The sequence below is a fragment of the Schistocerca gregaria genome, chromosome 10 (assembly GCF_023897955.1).
Source record: "Schistocerca gregaria isolate iqSchGreg1 chromosome 10, iqSchGreg1.2, whole genome shotgun sequence".
Taxonomy (NCBI): Eukaryota; Metazoa; Arthropoda; class Insecta; order Orthoptera; family Acrididae; genus Schistocerca; species Schistocerca gregaria.
This window is the reverse complement of record NC_064929.1, coordinates 198,951,379-198,974,458: the sequence shown is the minus strand read 5'-3', so window position 1 is coordinate 198,974,458 and position 23,080 is coordinate 198,951,379. Positions and strand designations below refer to the sequence as shown.

The 23,080-nt window shown below is 43.4% G+C and overlaps 1 protein-coding gene and 1 non-coding gene across 2 annotated transcripts in view; both read right to left on the bottom strand.

Annotated features, from left to right (window-relative positions):
* The window catches only part of LOC126293368 (phosphoserine aminotransferase), a 120,770-nt gene that overhangs the window by 46,253 nt on the left and 51,437 nt on the right, over window positions 1-23,080 (bottom strand). The window lies entirely within an intron of this gene.
* On the bottom strand, window positions 8,852-8,922 carry Trnag-gcc (transfer RNA glycine (anticodon GCC)). The gene has a single exon. It is a non-coding gene; the product is annotated as a tRNA-Gly (tRNA).

The window sequence follows — 23,080 nt, the reverse complement described above, 5'->3', positions numbered from 1 at the left end:
TTTTACGCGATACTCTGTTAACTTTCACGCAGCCATAGGCAACATATTTTTTAAAAATATATGCACCCTGCTTAATTCCGGTCTCGAAAACTGACGTACGGCCGGGAGAGCGTTGTGCTGACCAGATGCCCCTCCATATCCGCATCCAGTGAAGCCTGTGGGCTTAGGATGACCCGGCGGCCGGTCGGTACCGTTGGGCCTTCATGGCCTGTTCGGAAGGAGTTTAGTTTTAGTTTAGATCCTACCTAATACATGAAAGTAGAAAGTTGCTAGCAAAAATTTGGACAATTTCTGCCCGATTTATTTCAAATTGTTACACGATACTCTGCTAACACTGAGATTTATATATCAAAGAACAATGTACAGATTTTCTGTTAAAACTATCTGAGAGAAAGAAAATGCTGTGCTGTGAAGATGTGCTGTTTCATTCCCTTTCTAGCAGTTACTTTCAACTTGGGTATCAGACCACCTAACCATTTCACAAATGTTTCTTTCACATATATTCTTTCTCCTTAAAAAAAAAAATGGTTCAAATGGCTCTGAGCACTATGGGACTCAACTGCTGTGGTCATTAGTCCCCTAGAACTTAGAACTACTTAAACCTAACTAACCTAAGGACATCACACACATCCATGCCCGAGGCAGGATTCGAACCTGCGACCGTAGCACTCGCACGGTTCCGGACTGCGCGCCTAGAACTTTCTCCTTAAATACTGTATAGTTTAAACAAAAACTGTATACGCAGTAGTGTGCTGTTTTGTTTTCTACGTTGCACTAAGTTTTAAGTGGAAAGAGAAATGTTGTACATTTATGCCTCATCGAAGTATGATTAGAATGCTACTATGGAATATGAATCACAGAAAACTTTACAGTCGTACCCTTGCGCAATTAAAACTATCATAAATACTGTCAATGAAACTAGTATTCTAACATACCCGGCTGCTGAAGAGTTGTCTCCTGTATCACTTAACTTAATGATTCCATCCAGTTTACCAATTCGTTTTGAGTGACTTCATTTCCCAATGGAGGTTTCGTTGCAATAATAATGCATTAGGCGCTAGGTCAAAGAGGGGGTCGACAGATGATAGTTGAAGTAATCGCTATGGCAAAAATCTACTAATACCAGTACTGCTGGCCCCTGTTTTGATCAGAACCAAAGTAGCATCTTCCTACAAGTCGGTCAGGGGCCTGAAATGGCATAATAAAACGCTGAAACTGGTAGCCAAATAAAATAATTTTGGAAACTAGACGGCTGAAAGATGTTTAATTTGACATCCTCTGGGAAGATGACGGTTGGTTTGGGGGGAGGAGACCAAACAGCGAGGTCACCAGCCCCACTGGATTGCAGAAGGATGGGGAAGAAAGTCGACCATGTCATTTCAGAGGAGCCATCCTGACATTTGCTTGAAGCGACCATCCTGACATTTGCTTGAAGCGATTTAGGGAAATCACAGAAAACCTAATCAGAACTGTCGGAGCAGACTTGAACCGTCTTCCTCCTGAATGCGAAACCAGTGTCCTATCCACTGCACCACCTCATTCAGTAGGGCAAGAGGAGATGGACAGAGAGAAGGAGGGGGATAAATGGACAGGGAGAGAGTGGGAAGGAGGAGATGGATAGAGAGAGGGTGAGGAGGAGACGGAGAATATTTGGGGAGAAGGAGATGGATGGAGAGAGGTTAAGAGGAAATGGAGAAGATTGGGGGAGTTGGAGATGGATAGAGAGAGGGTGAGGAGAAGATGGACAGAGATTAGGGGAAGAAGGAGGATGGACAGTGTGAGGGAGCAGATGAGGAGATGGACACAGTGAGGAGGAAGAGGAGGAGATGGACAGTGATAGTGGGAGAGGGGGAGAGAAGGAGATTAGGACATATACTCAATTTCCATACATCCTTAACAATTGTGAGGCATTGCCGGATTTGCTACTTATGAATATAAACCGTTCATCTGTAGGTTGCGATGAGTGAGTTTGCGAGTATCAATATATGACATGAATGGCACTATCTTTTCATCATATAGAGATAGAAGCTTACATATTTTACACCGCCAAGGGACCGTAAACCTTAGTACACACATCGGCCGTCCGCGGTGGTCTCACGGTTCTAGGCGCGCAGTCCGGAACAGTGCGACTGCTACGGTCGCAGGTTCGAATCCTGCCTCGAGCATGGATGCGTGCGATATCCTTAGGTTAGTTAGGTTTAAGTAGTTCTAAGTTCTAGGGGACTAATGACCACAGCAGTTGAGTCCCATAGTGCTCAGAGCCATTTGAACCATTTTTACACACATCAAAAAAAGTTTTGTAGCACCCCAGTTCACAGAACCCCTGAAGATAGACGTTGACTGTGGATTTTGTATCACAGGCATAGTTCCTTCGAATGTTCAGAGATGTCACTAAACTTGCCCAAAGATGTAAACAACCATGCATGAGCAGCGCCTATTAGATAGAAGGGGTCTGACAGCCGATCAGTTCCAGTCAATCCGCCAGGAAGGAGGTGCACAGCTCGTGTTGTCTGTAGTTCAACCATGCCTAGACGGTCAATAGCGCGGTTCGATCGCGTCCGCATTGTTACTTTGCACCAGGAGGGGCTCTCAACAAGGGAAGTGTCAAGGTGTTTCGGAGTGAACCAAGGCGATGTTGTTCAGACATGGAGGAGACACACAGAGACGGGAACTGTGGATGACATGCCTCGCTCAGGCCGCCCAAGGGCTACTACTGCAGTGGATGACCGCTATCTACGAATTATGGCTCGGAGGAACCCTGACAGCAACGCCGCCATGTTGAGTAATGCTTTTGTGCAGCCACAGAACGTCCTGTTATGACTCAAACTGTGCATGGTGCACAATTTCACTCCTGACATCCATGGCAACGTCCATCTTTGCAACCACGACACGGTGCAGCACGGTACAAATGGGCCCAACAACATGCCAAATGGACCGCTCAGGATTGGCATCACGCTCTATTCACCGATGAGTGCCACATATACCTTCAACCACACAATTGTCGGGGACATGTTTGGAGGCAACACAGTCAGGCTGAATGCCTTAGACACACTGTCCAGCGAGTGCAGCAAGGTCGAGGTTCCCTGCTGTTTTGGGGTGGCATTGTGTGGGGCCGACGTACGCCGCTGGTGGTCACGGAAGGCGTCGTAACGGCTGTACAATAGGTGAATGCCATCCTCTGAACAATAGGGCAACCATGTCGGCAGCATATAGGCGAGGCATTCCTCTTCATGGACGACAATTTGCGCCCCCAACGTGCACGTCTTGTGAATGACTCCCTTCAGGATAATGACATCGCTCGTCTAGAGTACCCAGCATGTTCTCCAGACATGAACCCTATCGAACATGCCTGTGTTAGATTGAAAAGGGCTCTTTATGGACTACGTGACCCACCAACCACTCTGAAGGATCTACGCCGAGTCGCCGTAGAGGAGTGTGAGAATCTGGACCCAGAGTACCTTGATGAACTTGTGGATAGAATCCACGAGGAATACAGGCATGCATCAATGCAAGAGAACGTGCTACTGGGTATTAGAGGTATCGGTGTGTACAGCAATCTGGACCACCGCCTCTGAAGTCCTCGCTGTATGGTGGTACAACATGCATTATATGGTTCTCATGAGCAATGAAAAAGGCGGAAATGATGTTTAAGTTGATCTCTATTCCAATTTTCTGTACAGGTTCCGGAACTCTCGGCACCGAGGTGATGCACATTTTTTTTTTTTTAATGTGTGTAGTTCCTGAGAAATAGGATCTTGAACAGACAGACAGAAGGACAACAGAGAGATGCCAGAAGGGTTCCGTTTCTGCCGATTGAGGTACGGAACCCAGTCTTATGTCAATTTTAGAATCTTGCCTCCTCCGTCCCCCTCCGGATAAATTTCTGTGAATGTCCATGGCGATCATCTTGCATGCAAGAAGGGAACCGAGCAGTTCTGATAATTGGGTGACTTGAACGGGTAACTAACGAAGAAGTACGAAATATGACTGAGCTTTTCTTATCAGTTGGACCAAAAGAAAGTGTAAGTTGATGGGGCATCAAGCGATTTACGTAAACGACCGGAAAGCTAAATCTGCATGTTAGGAAAGGGAACTAAACCTCCTCTCTCCCCTGTATCAGCAGCATGGAGGAAGACAGAATGGTTAAACAAATAAATCATTATAAATTAGTAGTAATGAGGAGTATTGGTTTGCCGATAAACAGACGGCTCCAGTAAAGATTGAATAGCATGTAAGCCTGCTAAATTAAGTAAAGAAGAAGAAGAAGAAGAAGATGTATTTCGGAAACAATATACTTTCGCAGATGAGGCAATCAAACTATTTTAAACGGAATCATACCTGCTACAAGTGCTGTTAGTTTTGACATAGATCACAAGATATCACTTTTTTTTTAGCTTTTTCAGAAACAGGTCACGGGAAATTTGGCTGTCCTTCATGGATGAGTGATGTCTAGTACAAAGCTATGTAGAATCGTCTATGTCAATGTAGAATATTGCAGCACTTCGGGCGCTACGTGAAATGCCAGGACGTGTTCTACAATGTCCGGTCTTATTGACCCAACTCATATTTTACGTGCGATGTGTCATTTTCAACATTTTAGGAAACAATAAATAACAAGCGCCTTCCACTGCGCATGCAGTAATTTGTCGCTCTCGGGTCACGGTGACATTGTAGAGGGAAAGTTAAGACGAACGTTTCTAGCTTTAAGAAATTATGCAATGGCAACAATAACTGAAAGAGCAAATGTTCTGAGGGTCGGTAGATTCTGACAGAGGAGCAGGTATGGGTATGAGCTATGATGCAATGACAGGCTGAGTATTGTTGCGCGTTGAAGGAGAGATGAGCTGCCGCTTTTGTAACACCAGCTGGCGTCAGAGATAACAGCTGATATTCACGCTCCAGCGATGGGCTGTTTGTTACACAGAGCGTTATGAAATCGCTGTCGATTTCCTCTTCACGTCGATAACAGACAGAATACAGTAACACACGAGCCCCACTTGTGGAGTTGTTTGTCGATATTAAAATGGGAAGCTTCTACCGTTCTTATGACGAGTATGTCGAGATAATTGAAAATTTGGACCAGACCTACAATCGAAGCCAGGTTTCCCAATTTAGATGACCAGCCTGCCTTAACCACTGGACCATCTTAGGACGCCAGTCCCGGCTCCAACACTATCGCTGTGATAATCACGACCCAGCACAATCACTGTGACACGCTACTCTTGTAAGAAACGAGATGGTTCTAATTTTTGCAACCGAGACAATTTCAATCAAAACATTTATCTACGCAGATTTAGCATACCGCTATTTTATGGTTTTGTTGCTACACTAACTGATCAACTGTATCCAGACATTTACACTGATGAGCCAAAGAAACTGATACTCCTGTCTAATATCGTGGAGGGCACCCGGTAGCAAGCAGAAGTGCCGCAACATGGCGTGGTATACACTCGACTAATGCCTGAAGTGCTGCTGCGGGAACTGACACCATAAATTCTTCAGACCTGTCCAGAAATCCGTAAGAGTACGAGGGTGTGGTGATATCTACAGAAAAGCGCGTTGCAAGGCATCCCAAATGGTTCAAATGGCTCTGAGCACTATGGGACTTAACATCTGAGGTCATCAGTCCCCTAGAACTTAGAACTACTTAAACCTAACTAACCTAAGGATATCACACACATCCATGCGCGAGACAGGATTCGAAACTGCGACCGTAGCAGCAACGCGGTTCCGGACTGTAGCACATAGAACCGCTCGGCACAGCGGCCGGTGGAACTGTATGGAAGACAATCGATGACAGTGAACCGAAATCACGGGATTGTTGTAGATGTCGCAGTGACCATGTGTGATCTGACACTGTCATGCTGAAGGAGAGTGTGCTCCGTGTGTGGACGACGTTTTCTGCGGGTAGATGATCGATTACACACAGCCATGTTACACTCTACTATCTGGAGCCCTGTAACGGGAGTCTGCGAAGCGAGTAAATTGATAGAGTAATATCCATGACATGTAATACCTGAACCAATATAGAGAACAGAATAAAAATTCGGAGGTATTAGTTTTCAGCATGCTCTCATACTTTGGTGCAAAACCAGATGCTTCACTGCTGCTCTCAGAGCTAACAGAAGAAACCGTAAACGTTTTCAAAACAAGATGTTTGGAATTTTACATTGAATCTGTCAGGCAAATTCTGCAGGTATTTGATTTTCGAGGAAAAGTAATAAAAGATAGAGAAATGCTAGAAGCCACAAACATATAGTCATTTAAATCTATTTTGCCTCTTGTGACTGCATTCCCCAAGCTGGTAAAAGTCTGAACGACTTGATATAGAGTGGCGTTCGATGTTCGATACGCAACAGTGTTGTTCCATTTTATTGTAGCGCGCAACACTTTTATGATAGGATTAAGCGTATAACGTACGGGGCTCTAAGCCAGTCTTTCTTCTTTTATAGCAGTTTGTGAGGAATTTCTTAAGCCTCCCTCATTCAGGTGCCGCAGTGGAACGGCTTTTTTTCATTAATTAACTTACCATAAGTTTTAAATTTTTCCCCCCGCTTAAATTACATCATTCGCATGGAGCAAAAAAGGTAGTATGCATTTACAGTGTGTGGAGAATGATCTAGAAGATTGTGACTTCCATGAAGTAATATTGCTTTGGCAGCTCTGAACTCTATGTTCATCATACATATTTTAACAGTTGTTAAACCCCCCAAGAACCTCTATATGCTGGATTCACACCAGTTAAGCTAAAAATATGGTGAGTGTAATTTCGCATTCTGTCAGGATTAGATAATAAGGTGAGAAACTATCATTTGCTTGGAATTCAATTTAAGTAATATATTTAACATTTTTGTAAAATTGTGCACATTTTTACAAAATATGGGATTACCTTAGCCCGGGTCAAAGTAACGCCAAAATGACGATGTAGTGGTTCTAGAATCTGATGATGACTCTGAATGTTTCTCTGATGTGCAAGATGATGTCCAGCACTACAAGATGTCGAAAGATAAATCAGAAGTTGGGCAGTATTCTACAGATTTATACGACAAAGGAGTCTTTTCCTGAACTGGGACCTTGGTGAATCATGAGGGTGCTATAGTGAACCGTATGGAACAGACAAAGTGGTACTGCAAATGGCCAGAACAAACAGATAAACTGCTTTACCCTTTGGAGAGTTTGATAAGAATTATCAGTCTGACACAACTAACAAAATGTACCAGAGCATCAGTAATTTGTGTAATGTATATTACATTGTGCAATGTATGACACATTCTCGTAGTTACCACAGTATAACATGTAACTTCAAAATTAATTAATCAGTTGATGAAATATACACTCGTATGTTTACGTTATCACTTTCTGGATAAAGTTCAATATCCCCTTTCCTTACCTTCAAAATTTAGCATTTTATTAGTTCCCTTTGCCCCTGAATGCCCATTCTAGAGATATTCACTGAGTGTACTTCGTCCCAACATCTACTCACTACTGTTTCATCAAGAAATGACAGGGTGGGTCAAAGTAGCCCCGAGTGTGGGTAAGATTAGCCAAATCTTTTTATATTGTCACAGCAACAGGTGTGATACTTTTTTGTTTAATAGCTTATTTAATTGCTGGTGCGTCTTTGACAATACTAGAACAAAAATTTTAATTTTCTCTCTGTCACTATCCTTTGTTTCCTTACCACATATAAAAAGACAGGCAAAAATTGGGCCACAGTAACCTTAGTTTACAGTACCATAAACTCAATTAAGAAAATATTTGGCAATGAACACGGCATGTCAAAAGACCGCAATCGAAAGACCGTAGTTATCAAGTTCCAATGACCAATACAAGGGCAAAATAAGTAAAGCTTGATATGACTGGTGACAGTGGAGAAGGGTGAGGAAGAGAATTAATTATATCAGCATCACTCACCACAAGGGGAGGGATAATATAGGTGAAGCAGATTTATCACTTTTCAAGCCATGTTCGTTTCCTGTTCCGTTGTTCTTTGTGTTACCTCTTTTCCCTCCATTAGTTAACTTTGTGGCACACGTTTTGTGCCATTTAGAGTTATGCTCATAATTAGGGAAAACGTTCGATACAGAATGGCTGTGGTCCATGTATTCAGCCGCTTTGTGGCAGTCCGGGTAAGTAATGGGGAGAGATCGGGACTTTATGGAGGATGTGTAAGGGCTTCACGGCCACATGTTGCCAAGGTTGTTTCAAGTGCGTTACAGACGCTTCGCTCCACACAGTCCCGATCTCTCCCTATACGGTTTCCATAGCTTTGGAATCCTGATGAAAGACAGATGTGGCACTGGCCGTCTTGTCTCACAGTAGGGCATTGTATTTAAATGTTACGGCTATTATTTTCGAAATAAACAGTTTAGTTACATTTTTCCCAAATGCCTCGTTTTTAATTGACCACCTCTTATAAATAACTGTAAAACATGCTAACATCCATCTGCTATCAAACACTCCTGATAAATATCTACATAAACACTGCTCAATGTAGTCCTATTGTAACAGAAGTCAATGATTTTGGTAATGCCACCTTGTTCACATGGAATGAAAGCATCCCGCGCAAACTTTTTTACACAGTTGCACAATGATTATTTTGTTTTACGTTATTTCCAAGAAGGAAAGGCAGTCTTGTCTCATTTCTGCAACTTGTAGTGTAAAACCATAGTAAATAGTTGGATAACTTTCCTTGCGATGAGAATGGTCTGTTTACAAAGCGGTCTGACGCAACCTGTGCATCATGAACATCGTTACTAATTTTTATATGCACTAGTGGGTGACATCGGTAGCGAAGTCTGCTTGTTGTATGTCACACTTCGTAGAAGTGTAGTAACGTAATTAAAACATTTGCATCGGCCGGGAATCGAACCCGGGCCGCCCGCGTGGCAGGCGAGCATTCTACCACTGAACCACCGATGCTTACACAATACGTAGGATTATAATTATCTGAGAGCCAGGTGATACCTGTACAGGAAGTATTATTTTGTTTATTAGATATAATATCCATTCTTGAACAATACAAGCCGTTTATCAGTTCCATGACCTTGATCTTCCCTTCTCCCACGTCGTTCAGAACACGGATGCCCGCGTGTTTGCTAGGCCTCTCATGCTGGTGTGACGTATTCGCGCTTGCCACAAATAAACAACACGTGTGGTAATGTCTAATAACTTAGTACCATCCGTTTCAGAGCGAAAACGAAGTCCACAATGATATCGTACGATCGAGCAAGTGATGTAACTAAGACGCACGATTTCGTTTAAAAATGATTTCCTCATTACTTATTTCAGTTTTGGCAGTTCACTACTTATACTCGATTACACAACCACCGAATTACTGTTGAACTCTTCTGTGCTCTTTATATTCTTACTATTTTTATTCTTACTATGATCACTTATACCTCCCCCCCCCCTCCCCTAAACACACACAACCCTCAAACATGTTCATCACACATTGAACCACCGTGATACCCTTTCTTCTTCGAACACACACACACACACACACACACACACACACACACACACACACACACACACCGACTATTTGTACTCTACAGCTGAAGTTAAATTCGACGTCACTATAAATTATTTACTGAAATTAAACTGCGAAAGACAAATTTGTGATCCTTTTTGTTTAGCGCCCTAGTTGATGATGAGAAACAATTGATTTCTGAACGTATTGCATGCGATGCTGCTTAAACGGCAATGGCGTTGCAGTCTTCCCTCTTTAGGTTAGGATACGACATACAGGGTGCCCTAAAAGACTTTCCCTGGTTACATAAATTGATAACTCAGGCTAGAAGTAAGATACAAATATAAAACTTGTGTCGAATTGTTTACAACTATCAAAGTTTTTTTTTCTGTTTTAGGTTCGCAGTACGTAAGTAGTGGACAATGTGCAGTGCCCAAGAAGCCGTGTTAACCAATCAGGAGAAGGCAGAGTGTGTCCTGTGGTACCATGAGACACGATCACCAACCACAGTGCAGAGACACCTCCAGACAACACTTGGAAGGAATCCACCTGATGTCAAGAGCATTAAAGCCTGGTAAGAAGTTCAAAGAAACACAGCATCGGTTGCTGACCTTCCGAGGTCTGGTCGACCAAGAACCTCAGCAGACAGGGGGGAAGCTGTAAGGCAGTCTTTTCTGCAAAGTCCGAAGAAATCGGTGCGCAGGGCCTCACGTGAATTACAGATGCCAAAAAGCTCTCTCCATGACATTTTACACAAAACGTTTATTGTTTCGGGCATACAAAGTGAAAATCGCTCAGGCCTTGTTGCCCAGTACGCATCGATATAACTTTGCGGTCGAAATGCTGTCACGTATTGAGGTCGTCGATGGTTATCTCAGACGAAATTGCCTTTTCCAACGAAACGACCTTTTTTGTCAGTGGAGTAGTGAATCGCCATAATGTGCGCATTTGGGGTTCACAACGCACTGGCGGTCTCGTGGAGTGCACCAGAGGCAGTCCAAAGATGATTCGTTTGGTGCGCACTATTGCACGATCGAATTATCGGGGCATTCTTCTTCGCTGAGGTTACCATCACATCTGCAGTGTATCTGGACATGTTGCAACTGTATGCTGTCCCTCAGCTGCTTCAGTATCACCCCAGTGTCTTGTTTCAGCAAGACGGTGCACCGCCTCATTGGGGTTTGGACGTCCGTGCCTGTCTCAATATGACCTTTCCTGGGCGATGGATTGGTCGTGATTGGCCAACGGTTTGGCCTCCACGCTCTCCTGACATAACCCCATTAGACTTCTTTTTATAGGGTTATGTCAAGGACGAGGTCTACCGAACACGTGTACCAGATCTTGAAACCCTGCGGCAACAGATAACCACAGTCGTTGAATCGATCCCTCCAGTGATGTTGGCTAATGTGTGGACGGAAATTGATTATGGCCTAGATGTGCTACGTGCTACCAAGGGTGCTCATGTGGAAGTTAACTGATGTGTGAAAAATGATTTGATAGTTTGTAAACAATTAGACAACAGTTTCATATTTGTATCTTACTTCTAGCCTGAGTTATCAATTTATGTAATCAGGGAAAGACTTTTCGGACACCCTGTATTTTGTTACTACAAAATGTGTTACGCGCAATGTATGTTTTGATTTCCGTTTGCTAAGCATATTGTACACGTCTATATGTACACTAAAGAAGTACCAAAAGCTAATTCTATTCAACGTACATACGAACGTTTTTTGGACACATATTTGATGTTTAAAGTGTGCAACTATCCAAATGTTAAAAGAAATTATGTAAATTACGACATCAGTTAGTTCTTCTGTATCGGTGCGTTGTACGAATTGTTTTCGCAGCCACAACTGCTGTGCGACCTACATTCGCGTCAACAGGACTTCTACGTGATGGCGCCTTTGAGAGCAGTCAGCCTTCACATTTGGATGGACTCGTGAATTCCTTGCACCCACAGAAACCACTCCCCCCCCCCCCCCTTTCCCCACATAGATTTCGCATAAAACATATAACGGATGCATTGGATTGGTTCTTATGTATAAAGATGTATACACAAAATGTTGTGTTTCGAGTCTGGAGTTCTGACAAAAACCCTTCTCATTAGAGACCACGTCATTTCGTTCCTCCATTCTCGTATATGGGGCGCGGAGGCTGTAGAGTACACTATGTGATCAAAAGTGTCCGAACACATGGCTGAAAACGACTTCCAAGTTCGTGGCGCCCTCCATCGGTAATGCTGGAATTCAATATGGTATTGGCCCACCCGTAGCCTTATGAACAGGCGCTCCATCGTGTTGAAAGATGAATTGCCGTCCTCGAATTGCTCTTCAACAGTAGGAAGCAAGAAGGTGCTTAAAATATCAATGTAGGCCTGTGCTGTGACAGTGTCACGCAAAACAACAAGGGGTGCAAGCCCCCTCCATGAAAAACACGACCACACCATAACATCACCGCCTCCGAATTTTACTGTTGGCACTACACACACTGGTAGATGACGTTCACTGGGCATTCGCCATACCCACACCCTGCCATCGGATCGCCACATTGTGTACCGTGATTCGTTACTCCATACAACCTTTTCACTGCTCAGTCACGCTCCCTACATCAAGCGAGGCGTCGTTTGACTTTTACCGGCGTGATGCATGGTTTATGAGCAGCCGCTCGACCATGAAATCTAAGTTTTCTCACCTACCAGTACTTGCAGTGGAGCCTGATGCCATCTGGAATTCCTGTGCGATGGTCTGGATAGATGTCTGCCTATTACACATTACGACCCTTTTCAACAGACAAAGTCGACCTGTAAGCTTTTGTACTGTAAGTGTCCACTTCACTATCTCATTGGAAACAGTGGACCTAGAGATGTTTAGGAGTGAGGAAATCTCGCTTACAAACGAATGATACAAGTGGCACCCTATCACCTGACCACTTTCGAAGTCCGTGAGTTTCGGGGAGCGCCCCTTTCTGCGCTCTCACGATGTGTAATGACTACTGAGTACTGAGGTCGTTGATATGGAGTACCTACAGTAGGTGGCAGCACAATGCACCTAATATGAAAAACGTATTTTTTGGGGGTATCCGCATACTTTTGATCACATAGTGTATGTACCTACATTCCTTAAGTGTTCAGTAGTTCTTGTAACATTGTTTAACATCTCCCCCCCCCCCCCCCCCCCCGTCGGTCAAACAAACCCGTGACCATTCATTGGTGCTACCGTTATTTGTACGCGTTAAGTATCTCCTGTTGGTGTTTATTTATTGATCTATTTGTCCATATCAATCTCCTGAAACATTCTAAATATGTCACTTGTGTGACCATATTGTCCGCATTTGGCTTACAGTTCTTGAGGTATTTCCGTTCTGTCGTTGCAACTACAAAAAATGTGTGTGTGTGTGTGTGTGTGTGTGTGTCTGTGTGTGTGTGAGTGTTTTCACCAACTGGGATAAAGCATGGTCGCTGGTAGTGATTTCCGCTTGATTTCTCGTCTACATCGGGAAAAGAAGACCGAAACTATATGTGACTAAAGAAGAAAAAACATCAACATTGACGGCATTTCCCGATGTAGGCGAGAAATCAACAGGAAATCATCACCACTGATGATGCTTTACCTGAATAAAGCGAAACACGTTGTTTTTGTAGTTGCAACGACAGCACGAAAATACTCTCAAGAATTCTAAAAAAGACGCTACTATTGTAACTGAATGAATGTGATGCGAATATTCCGTTTTATTTGGAAACGGTATAATTTGAAATTCTGATGGTGGCCTTGTAAACCAAAAACAGATTAACTCAATATACTGCTTTTCATTTATTATACTGTTGTTTACCAAGAATCGACGAAAGAATCAGTTTACATGATTATTTACGTTAGTTACTAGTTACTGTATTTCATATAGCGTAAAGTGTTCAGTGAAAAATTAACACTCTCCACATGTGTCTGTGCAGTTCGTCTCCACTGATTTGACAAAACCGCTGCCGCAGTCTGTATAAGGGCATCATCACACATATCCGGGCCATTTCCGTGCCGGAACACGTTTGAGGATGAACTATAAAAAAACTAAACTAAACTCCATCTCAACAGGCCTCGAAGGCCCAACTCTACCGACCGACTACCGTGTCCTCCTCAGGCCACAGCTTCGCCGGATGCGGACTGGAGGGGCATGTGGTCAGCACACCGCTCCCCTGGCCGTTGTCAGTTTTCGTGACCGGAGTCGCTACTTCTCAGTCAAGTAGCTCCTCAGTTTGCCTCACAATGGCTAAGTGAACCAAGCTTGCCGACAGCGCTCGGCAGACCGCATGGTACTCAAGTCTAGGCAAGCCCGACAGCCCTTAACTTCGGCGATCTGACAAGAACAGGTATTACCACTGCGACAAAGCCGTTGGCTAGCACGAAATATGCCATTAATACACTACTGGTCATTAAAATTGCTGCACCACGAAGATGACGTGCTACAGACGCGAAATTTAACCGACAGGAAGAAGATGCTGTGATATGCAAATGATTAGCTTTTCAGAGCATTCACACAAGGTTGGCGCCGGTTGCGACACCTACAACGTGCTCACATGAGGAAAGTTTCCAACCGATTTCACATACACAAACAGCAGTTGACCGGCGTTGTCTGGTGAAGCGTTGTTGTGATGCCTCGTGTAATGAGGAGAAATGCGCACCATCACGTTTCCGACTTTGATAAAGGTCGGCTTGTAGCCTATCGCGATTGCGGTTTATCGTATCGCGACATTGCTGCTCGAGTTGGTCGAGATCCAATGACTGTTAACAGAATATGGAATCGGCGCATTCAGGAGGATAATACGCAACGCCGTGCTGGATCCCAACGGCCTCGTATCACTAGCAGTCGATATGACAGGCTTCTTATCCGCATGGCTGTAACGGATCGTGCAGCCACGTCTCGATCCCTGAGCCAACAGATGGGGACGTTAGCAAGACAACCATCTGCAAGAACAGTTCGACGACGTTTGCAGCAGCATGGACTATCAGCTCGGAGACCGTGGCTTCGATTACCCTTGACGCTGCATCACAGACAGGAGCACCTGCGGTGGTGTACTCAAGGACGAACCTGGGTGCACGAATGGCGAAACGTCATTTTTTTTTCGGATGAACCCAGGTTCTGTTTACAGCATCATGATGGTCGCATCCGTGTTTGGTGACATCGCGGTAAACGCACATTCGAAGCGTTTATTCGTCATCGCCATACTGGCGTATCACCCGGCGTGATGGTACGGGGTGCCATCGGTTACACGTCTCCGTCATCTCTTGTTCGCATTGACGGCACTTTGAACAGTGGACGTTACATTTCAGATGTGTTACGACCATGGCTCTACCCTTCATTCGATCCCTGTGAAACCTACATTTCAGCACGATAATGTACGACCGCATGCCGCATGTTGCACGTCCTGTACAGGCCTTTCTCGATAAGAAAATGTTCGACTGCTGCCCTGGCCAGCACATTTTCCAAATCTCTCACCAACTGAAAACGTCTGGTCAATGGTGGCCGAGTAACTCGTCACAATACGCCTGTCACTACTCTTTATGAACTGTGATATGGTGTTGAAGCTGCATGGGCACCTGTACCTGTACACGCCATCCAAGCTCTGTTTGACTCAATGTCCAGGCGTATCAATGCCATTATTACGGCCAGAGGTGGCTGTTCTGGGTACTGATTTCTCAGGATCTATGCACCCAAATTGCGTGAAAACGTAATCACATGTCAGTTCTAGTATAATATATGTGCCCAATGAATACCCGTTTATCATCTGGATTTCTTCTTGGTGTAGCAATTTTAATGGTCAATAGTGTATTTACAACGGGAAGGCTGACGTGCCTGGGTTCGTAGAGGAACAGGCAGGAGCACAGCGATGTGTCCTGGCCTTAACTTTGTGGAGCAGTCTGTGTGCAGGTATCACTTGTGACGTATCTGGGCCTGGAGCTCGCTGCTCAGTCTGTAGATAGATTGTACCACTCTCGCATTGTTGTCACTGCGGCCGTCTTCCTTATCTTACAAACTATGAAAATGGTGCGTCTGGACACCGAAGTAATGATTACGGAAGTGCAGATACAACCATGGCTCTGCAACACATTGAACGAAGAATATAAAAGCATAGATACAAAGTGAGAATGTGGCGAGCAGTTACAGCGTGCATTCAGGGAGAAAAATGGGGATGGAACGGATGACAAGCAGAAATCAAATTTTGGTGAGCAATGAAAGTAAATATTTCATTAATAGTTATAAAGAGTGTACACTTATTCATAAATAGTCAACGAGCCAGTTTTTAGACTAAAAAAACTAGTCAAGCCCTGGTACAGATCCTTGAAAGTAACAGGCGGTATCAGTAAACTGATCTCTAATACCATTGCCACTATTAAGGAATGTCCACATGATGCCTCTTTCGTCGTGCGCAATCCCAGACGCACGCGAATAAAACGGCGCGCACACAAATTTCTGAACAGAACGCATGTATTCACGGGCGTTCTCGTGTCCACACGTTGCCTCGTTCCGCAAGTCTGTTGTGAATCTCGTTCTTTGCCTGGGAACTTGTGTTGCGTTTATTGTTATGAAAAGGCGACAGAAAAGAAAACGCAAAAGCTACTGTAGGTAAACTAGTATATAAGTACAGAGGTACGAAAAATGTAAAGAGATGACAACGTTTGGTCTGTAAATTTCAGGAGAAGGTCATGACGGGATTTTGGATTTTCTGCTTGGGAAAATGCAGCGATAAGGCTGGCAATAAAATTTTGTTTGTTAGTAACTGGCGGCTTATGCAGGGTGGTCCATTGATAGTGACCGGGCCAAATATCACACGAAATAAGCATCAAACGAAAAAACTACAAAGAACGTAACTCGTCAAGCTTGAAGGGGGAAACCAGATGGCGCTATGGTTGGCCCGCTACATGGCGCTGCCGTAGGTCAATCGGATATCATCTGTGTTTTTAGAAATAGGAACCCCTATTTTTATTGCATATTCGAGTAGTACGTAAAGAAATATGAATGTTTTAGTTGGACCACTTTTTTTGATTTTTGACAGATGGTGCTGTAATAGTCACAAACGTATAAGTACGTGGTATCACGTAACATTCCGCCAGTGCGGACGGTATTTGCTATGTAATACATTACCCGTGTTAAAATGGACCGTTTACCAATTGCGAAAAAGGTCGATATCGTGTTGATGTATGGCTATTGTGATCAAAATGCCCAACGGGCGTGTGCTATGTATGCTGCTCGGTATCGTGGACGACATCATCCAAGTGTCTGGTCCATTCGCCGGATAGTTACGTTATTTAAGGCAACAGGAAGTGTTCAGCCACATGTGAAACGTCAACCACGACCTGCAACAAATGATGATGCCCAAGTAGGTGTTTTAGCTGATGTCGCGGCTAATCCGCAAATCAGCAGCAGACAAATTGCGCGAGAATCGGGAATCTCAAAAACGTCCGTGTTGAGAATGCTACATCAACATCGATGGCACCCGTACAACATTTCTATCCACCAGGAATTGCATGGCGACGACTTTGAACGTCGTGTACAGTTCTGCCACTGGGCACAAGAGAAACTACGGGACGATGACAGATTTTCTGCACGCGTTCTACTTATCGACGAAGCGTCATTCACCAGCAGCGGTAACGTAAACCGGCATAATATGCACTATTGGGCAACGGAGAATCCACCATGGCTGCGACAAGTGGAACATCAGCTACCTTGGCGGGTTAATGTATGGTGGGTCATTATGGGAGGAAGGATAACTGGCCCCCATTTTATCGATGGCAATCTAAATGGTGCAGTATATGCTCATTTCCTACGGAATGTTCTACCGATGTGACTACAAGATGTTTTGCTGCATGACAGAATGGCGATATATTTCCAACATGATGTATGTCGGGCACATAGCTCGCGTGCGGTTGAAGCGGTATTGAACAGCGTATTTCATGACAGGTGGATTGGTCGTCGAAGCATCATACCATGGCCCGCACGTTCACCGGATCTGACGTCCCCGGATTTCTTTCTGTGGGGAAAGCTGAAGGATATTTGCTGTCGTGATCCAACGACAACGCCTGACAACATGCGTCAGCGCATTGTCAATGCATGTGAGAACATTACAGAAGGCGAGCTACTCGCTGTTGAGAGGAATGTCGTTACACGTATTGCCAAATGCATTGAGGTTGACGGACATAATTTTGAGCATTTATTGCATTAATGTGGTATTTATAGGTAATCACGCTGTAACAGCATGCGTTTTCAGAAATGATAAGTTCACAAAGGTACATCTATCACATTGGAACAACCGAAATAAAATGTTCACACGTACCTACGTTCTGTATTTTAATTTTAAAAACCTACCTGTTACCAACTGTTCGTCTAAAATTGTGAGCCATATCTTTGTGACTATTACAGCGTCATCTATCACATAACGAAAAAAGTGGTCCAACTGCAGCATTCATATTTCTTTACGTACTACACGAATATGCATTAAAAAATGGGGGTTCCTATTTTTTTTTTTAAATGCAGTTGATATCCGTTTGAGCTATGGCAGCGCCATCTAGCGGGCCAACCATAGCTCCACCTGGTTTCCCCCTTCAAGCTAGACAAGTTTCGTTCCTTGTAGTTTTTTCGTTTGGCGCTTATTTCGTGAGATATTTGGCCCGGTCACGATCAATGGACCAACCTTTATACTCGTGTGAATTATTTATTCCTCATTTCAAAACAAATCATTTCAGTTTTATCAGATTTTTAGTGTGGAATATTTGTAATTTGTTCTTTGACTGTTTTCTACCTCGTTTCAGTGTAGTAAATACCTAAGCCCGTAATTATTAGCGTATTTTGTTCCTATACAATATTAAAATTTATATCTATTAACATTTATAAATACTGTGCTGTATATAATTATGACTTGTTCCATATTCATGCAATTCTTTTGCATACTGTAATAACGGAACACGAATAAAGGAATAAAAATAAAATTGATTATTTCTTAAACTGAGAAGTACTTATGGGAGGTTCTTAGTAGTTGTGTGAATGTTAACTTGACTTTCAGTGCGTCATTTGTATTTAAATCGTGAAATACGATATGAGGATTAACATCCTCGGACTCGACAAAATTTGGGAATCATAGACGGCCGAATGCACTAGAACGGAAGTTCTGTTATTCACTCGTATATTTTGCATCATCAGTGTGCTCCATTTCTACTTTTAGTAGTCTGTTCAGGAGCTACACATTCCCCATCACTTCTTTTGTTCAGATGTCAGGCTGCTCAGTTGTGCTTTTAAGCATAGAGTGAACATTCGTCCACAGTTTTCATATACACGTTTCATAAATTTTGGCTTTTTATTCTCAGTTTTCCTATTTCGAAACTTACAGTATCTTATTCTTTACAGAAATATGATCGGAGACTTTTTATCTAATACATGACGCTCAGCGCAGCATCTCAAACTTTTTGTTGTGGTTGGCAGGAGAGCCAACACAGGGTTACTAAAAGGAGGCCGAAATGCACGCATCTAAGCTCACGCAGGCTGGCGTGAGGTCTGGAACATGACAAGGGAATTAGAATTGAGAAAAACGGACGTAGCTGGTGGAATACTTAACTTTAATCCATTAATGGAGAACGTCGCTCTTTATGGTACATGATTCACAATATCAATAGTACGGATACTGGCGCCTTGCTAGGTCGTAGCAAATAACGTAGCTGAAGGCTATGCTAACTATCGTCTCGGCAAATGAGAGCGTAATTTGTCAGTGAACCATCGCTAGCAAAGTCGGCTGTACAACTAGGGCGAGTGCTAGGAAGTCTCTCTAAACCTGCCGTGTGGCGGCGCTCAGTCTACTCGCTGATAGTGGCGACACGTGGGTCCGACGTATGCTAACGGACCGCGGCCGATTTAAAGGCTACCACCTAGCAAGTGTGGTGTCTGGCGGTGACACCACACTTTTATTCAAACAAACTTCCGAAGCAGGATTCCACACGACTTCTTTTATTTGTCTGTATCATCTATAAGCTTATGTGTGCATCCTTTGGAGTCAGTGGACATTACTGCACATAAATCGCTTTACAGCATAACCTCAACACACTACACAATCAAACACATAAGGGACCCGGATGCCTGTCATCTCCTGAAAAGTGCAAAGATTACCACCGATGGCGGGTAACAATTCACTTTACTTACGGCCTCCATTTACAGGAAATTATGCATGTTGCGCTGTTGGAAATTTATGCGCATGCGCAAAAATGGCATCGTGGGGACGCACCTTTAGTTCCTCTTGCCCCATGTGCACGAATTCTTTCCATCACGCATGTCAGCGTATCATCAAAATTGTAGCCGTCTCACTGCCTTCCAAAACTGTGAAGAGTGCAACATGCTTGTATCACAGTATCCGCTACACCCACATTAATATCGATTGGACGACGGAAAATACTCCTTTTACTACTAAAAATGCACTGTGCACATTCTACGTAACGCCGTGCTTTTGATAGCATGTAGTTAAACACTTTTTGTTTATTTGTCAAGCTCTTTGCGGCGAATGGTCTCATTAAGTCGTCGCTCACAGAAAAAGCCCCGTCAGCCACAAACACGTAAGGAATTTTCAGTCCATGAGGTTCGTTTGAAAGTGATGTTGCATGTGGTAAATTCAAAGTATGGTTCAAATGGCTCTGAGCACTATGGGACTTAACAGCTATGGTCATCAGTCCCCTAGAACTTAGAACTACTTAAACCTAACTAACCTAAGGACATCACACGACACTCAGTCATCACGAGACAGAGAAAATCCCTGACCCCGCCGGGAATCGAACCCGGGAACCCGGGCGTGGGAAGCGAGAACGCTACCGCACGACCACGAGCTGTGGACTTAAAGTGTGATTGTAAACGTTTGACCTAATTCTGTTGCTTTGTATACATTACAGTCTGCTTGATGACCAAACGCCCCTACTTCTATGAATCTGAAACAATAATTTCTGTCTGTTATCGTCGTTAGTACAACGGAAAATTACTCTCTCTAATTACAATGTTTGCTGCCTGATCTTCATGGTTTAACGCTTCTTAGGAGGTTTCCATCTACGGATCCAACACAATGAGGGATTACTTAGTGATCTGTTACACGATTATGATTTCACATCTGGCATTTCGTGGGAAGCCAATACTTTTCTTAATTTATTACCAACTTTGACCCTGATAACATGTTAAGTGTCCTGCAGTATATGTTAAAGACATAAAATCAAATACTTCAAAATGGCATAAAAGGCTGAAACCTGGGTTGCACTTAAATAAACAATAAAACAGTCAAATGGCGGTGAGTTCCTTTAAAAAAATATTGCATGACTGTTGCACAGCAACATCAAAATCAGTGAGGGGAATTTGCTGTCTTCTCTACTTGGTCGCTGATATTCTTCCGCCCTTCTGTAGTCGGTGGTTACGTATAGTTCTCTTTTATCATCTGCCATTTGAACGTGCATGTGTCTCTAATAATGCCAGCTATCGTAGATCGGTCGAGAAGAAACTAAAAATGTAGAGAATGCATCGAATTCCCAGTCCCTAGATACCTGTAAAATCTGACTTCATTCATCGGAAATCGTTGGAGAAAGCCTGCAGATTTTCTTTTAATTTACATATTGCACGACGCTTTTCGGGAAATTATTCCCAATTTCAAGTGCGTTTTCTGTGTGCCATGCCATTTGTTCGTGATGTTTTCCAAGTGTGGGGTGCTGGTTCAAAATGGTTCAAATGGCTCTGAGCACTATGCGACTTAACTTCTGAGGTCATCAGTCGCCTAGAACTTAGAACTAATTAAACCTAACTAACCTAAGGACATCACACACATCCATGCCCGAGGCAGGAATCGAACCTGCGACCGTATCGGTCGCTTGGTTCCAGGCTGTAGCGCCTAGAACCGCACGGCCACCCCGGCCGGCTGTGAGGTGCTGCATTGTCCTGTTCTCTTTACTGTAATGTATGAAAACGCGCGCAAATTTTAATCAATCATCGATATTTACACAGAGTTAGTGACTAACCTGTATGTAAAGATCGCCCGTTAATTACAAACTGCAACTGTTTTTATAGATTATTCGACGCCATTGGACATGACACAGTGAAAGGACAGCATTCTTATTTAACGAAGTTCCGCTCATAGCTGCCGGAACAAGAAGTGCGCACAGTGAATGTTACCGTAGTTTGTAGTGATGCACTGCTGGCAAAGGGTTTTCCTAGGCTCGACGCTGCGTGAGAGAAGCGCTCGTATGTGTTGCTTGAATAGCGGCGTAAACGCGCGTGAGAAAAATGCTTGTATGGCCGTTGCCTAATTAATTAGTATTGAATCAAGCGCGCGGGTCACCAAATGTTGCCCATGCCCTGGGCTAAAGCAATGAAAAACAAACAGCATGTAAATGAACTCTTGCCCAGAAAACAGAACTAACAAAGAAAAGTATGACAGCCATGCCAGTGGAATTTCACGGCAATATGTAGCAGCAAAAGTTTCAGAAAATCTTACGTTAGGGGTGGCTTTCAAGTTCATAAGAAGCTAAAGCTTTGAGTAAAACATAAATTGAAAAGGTGTACATGACAAATGTGATGCGTTTGGAGCACACAGCATTGATTGTAATAATGTGATGATATATCGGCCAAGCCGGCCGCTCTTTTATGTAACGTTTAAAGAGCATTCACGGCCGCGTAAGAAAGCTGCTTTGGAATTGCATTTATCAGATGGTGGTCGTAATAACAGGGAGGATTCAGAATAGTACGCGTATTATTCACAGGAAGCCAAAGCGCCATTCTATAAAGTTATCATCTTACAATTTATAAAGCGAAAAGGGCAAGGGCCAACAATAATACAGCACAGAGCGAATTTGCACCCAATACCTACTTTACTTCGCATGATCAACATCGATTATTGAAAGCCTTTATTATGTGCATCTTGCCTTTGTCTTTACCTAGTCTAGAGTGCATTGCATTTTTGCTTCATTTTCTCATATTGTGCGGATTACTCCCGTGCTTGCTTGTACCTTCTCCGTTTATATAACACATTGCATCAGCTAGGTAATCTTTTTAGTTGTTTGTTACTGTGTTTTATCACGTTTTCTTGGAACGGAATGTCAGACGGTACGAGAGGCCGAAGTTCGACGTCAACAAAGGGCGTGATTACTTACCACAGTCTATTTATTATTTAATTCATTTGGCTCCTTTCCCTCTTTATTTTATTATTTTTATATTATTCTGTTAGCTCTGTAAGCTTGTTCTTACGTATGTCGTTATATTTTTATCTAAAACCGCCACAAGCCCGTTTCAGAAGTACATACTAAATGCTCTAGTAGAACGCGTCAGATGCTCTTGAAAACCGTTCGCGGATGATGGGGTTCGCGATTGTCTATAACAAAGTAACAACGCCAGAAGACAGTATCGATTCACAGAATCGCCTGCAGAGAACTGATGAATGGTGCTGGCAATTGACCCTGAACGTGAATTAATGTAACATGTTCTTTTGTTTGGATTTTCAGCGTGTTGTTTTGCTTTGGCTGTTTTTTACATCAAACTTCTTAACAATTTAAATTTAACTTCAATAGTCTTTTTAATTTACTGCAATTTATCACTGTAATAACTTATACACCTGGT